Genomic DNA, 2,984 nt, shown 5'->3' with positions numbered 1-2,984 from the left:
ATATATATATAATGAGAGATGAAGACACGTTTTAACTGGAATAAACCATCCACAAGCAGCAGCTTTCTTTCCATCCCTCCAGGTAAGGCCTCCAAACCACTGAAATAAAGTACACTTAATTAATGGCAGATATAATGTGACACGTAACTAAAACCAGATTAGCCAAACCACATGATCAAAAATTATCCAGCAGCAATTGGGTTGTTTTGACCCAGCGGTTGGGTTACTACCCAGAAGGTTGGGTTAAACATTTAACCCAACCGCTGGGTCAAAACAACCCAATTGCTGGGTTTGTCCCTATTTTACCCAGCACTGGGCTGTATTTAACCCAGCATTTTTTAGAGTGTATATTCCCAAATTATATCTCTATAACTATGGATATTTGAGGCTTTTCTAGACATTTGAAAGTTTCTACACACTTGGATGGACAATTGTAAAGGCAATGATTCACATTGAGTCTTTTGACAAAGTCTATATCGCTCAGCAAACAAAAAGCATTGAGAATAAAGATGAACATTTCCTTACTTTCAACACAATACAGTACAAGGATGTGATAAATGAAAGGATATGATAAATGTTCTTCTGCACAAGTCAGTTAAAATGCAGTTTCTTTCCCTTTTTCAACAATAAAAACAGTCTTGTGAGTGTTCAGAATCCATTACAAACCACAGAACAGGCATAAAATAAATTACATGACTTTTAAACAAATTAATAAATAAAGTGCCGTCATGAACTGTAAATGCTAAAAATAACTTGACCGGAAATCTGTTCTATGACAAGACATAGAAACTACTGTATATCATTTCGGATACATGTATAACAATTTTTTATTTTACATTTTTACACATTATCTTTAAATATTGCTACAGTACAATGTTTTGGGAAAATAAAATCCACATTGTGGAAAACCAAAAGGAAAATTGTTTATATTTGACCAATTCCTTAAGATTATTTTGACTTAACGAATTCTGCATCCCTGACACAAATGGAGTTTCATTTTCCTAAAATGTCTAAATAAATAAATGCTTTATAGTCATAAAGAAAATGAAAAGAAAAATAGGCATCACTTTTTACATGAATTCTGAAGGTCATGGTTACATCCATGTTTAGCACTTCATTTAACAAAGGGCTACGGGCCAACTAGACAAGTGATGCATTCTAACATACATTCACCAATAACATCAAATCAACATTAACACTGACGCAAGAGGCATTTAAGAGAATATTCTGTGGAAGCATGTCTCTGTATTTCTCTCTCATCATTTCTTTAATTGTAGCATGGAAGGACTTCACAATAAGGGTTAATTCTCTAACATTAGTTTTAGGCATCATAAACTAATAATGAACAACAGTTCTTACAGCATTATTAATCTAAGTTAATGTTAATTCATACATTTATTAGCATAGTTAAGTTTCACAATTGTTCATAATTAATGTTAATTTCTATTACTCGAAACGTTTGAGGTCAGTAAGATTTTATGTTTTTGAAAGGCAGGGATTCTGCAGGTATCAAATCGAATTTAATGCTTTTTAATGCCATTTATACATTTCTTTAATGCCATACATATGACACACACTCCCGGTCAAAGGTTTTTAATGTTTTTGAAACAAGTCTCTTCTGCTCAAGGCTGCAGTAATAGTAATATTGATAAATATTATTTCAATTTAAAATAACTGTTTTCTATTTTAATATATTTAAAAATGTAATTTATTACTGTGATCAAAGCTGAATTTTCAGCATCATTACTCCAGTCTTCAGTGTCACATGATCCTTCAGAAATCATTTTAATATGCTGATTTGCTGCTCTGTAATGATCAATTATTATTGATGTTCAATTATTAATAATGGTTCTTATTATTATCAATATTGAAAAAAAAAAATTCTGCTTCATATTTTTGTGGAAACAGTGATACATTTTACTTTTCAGGATTCTTTGATGAACAGAAAGTTCAAAATAACAGCATTTGTTTGAAAGAAAATCTTTTGTAACATTGTAAATGTCTTTCCTGACACTTTTGATCAATTTAATTTGTTCTTGTTGAATAAAAGTATTTATATAAAAAAAACCGTCTTTTTTTAATGATACTTTTGAAACAGTTGTTATAAATTGAAATAATATTTCTGAATATTCATGTTTTTATTTGAATGGTAATATATTATATGTTAAAAACAGTTGTTATAAATTGAAATAATATTTCAGAATATTCATGTTTTTATTGTATTTTTGATCAAATAAATGCAGCCTTAGTAAGCATGAGAGACTTCTTTTTGAAAACATTTTAAAAAATCTTAATGATCCCATACTTTTGACCATTTATATGGATATTTGAGAAAATCTACATAATGTCAAATGTCAAAATACATTTGCAGATATTTCAAAATTGATTTAACAAAGTACCAATAGATGTTGAATGCTAGACATGCTGAAAAATCAGGCCATGACTGGAAAAAGTTTAGTTTTTTTAAATAATTTGTAACACAAATATGAAAGGTTGGGGAAAAATGCAATGAGACTTTTAAATAGGAGAGTAAATCACCAGTAGGTGGCGGCAAGTGACTGTTAATAAGTGAGCGTTTGAGTCAATGATTCAGTGGTCCATTCATAAAGACAGGCACTTGCTTCATTCTTGAATGAATCAGCCGTCTGAATGAATCGGTTGAACTAATGACTCAAATGCTCACTTATTAACAGTCACTTGCCGCCACCTACTGGTGATTTACTCTCCTATTTAAAAGTCTCATTGCATTTTTCCCCAACCTTTCATATTTGTGTACCCGTACCCGTACCCGAGATCGTCTGACCCGACCCGACCCGAGCGCACAGTTAAATTTAGAGCCCGAACCCGAAATCTTCTTCTTTTTTTCCCCCCACAACGAATAGCCAATAAAAAAAAATGCTGTATTTCACGATTGCATGCAATGGTCAGTAAACAAATACATGTAAAGAAACAGAATCATTAAGGCTCGGCCAGTTCACAAGGCA

The 2,984-nt window shown here is 31.6% G+C and overlaps 1 protein-coding gene across 1 annotated transcript in view; it reads right to left on the bottom strand.

Moving 5' to 3' along the window:
* Positions 1-6: 6 nt before the first annotated feature.
* LOC107709351 (SH3-containing GRB2-like protein 3-interacting protein 1) overlaps positions 7-2,984 on the bottom strand; it is a 32,374-nt gene continuing 29,396 nt past the window's right edge. The window contains exon 24 of the mRNA XM_016513803.1: positions 7-99. The gene's annotated coding sequence lies outside the window, so the exon portion shown is untranslated. The remainder of the gene's footprint in view (positions 100-2,984) is intronic.

The sequence above is a fragment of the Sinocyclocheilus rhinocerous genome, unplaced genomic scaffold (genome assembly GCF_001515625.1).
Source record: "Sinocyclocheilus rhinocerous isolate Xijiao unplaced genomic scaffold, SAMN03320098_v1.1 scaffold2341, whole genome shotgun sequence".
NCBI classification, from domain to species: Eukaryota; Metazoa; Chordata; class Actinopteri; order Cypriniformes; family Cyprinidae; genus Sinocyclocheilus; species Sinocyclocheilus rhinocerous.
Note: the sequence above shows the minus strand (reverse complement) of the source record. Positions and strands in the feature narration are given on the sequence as shown.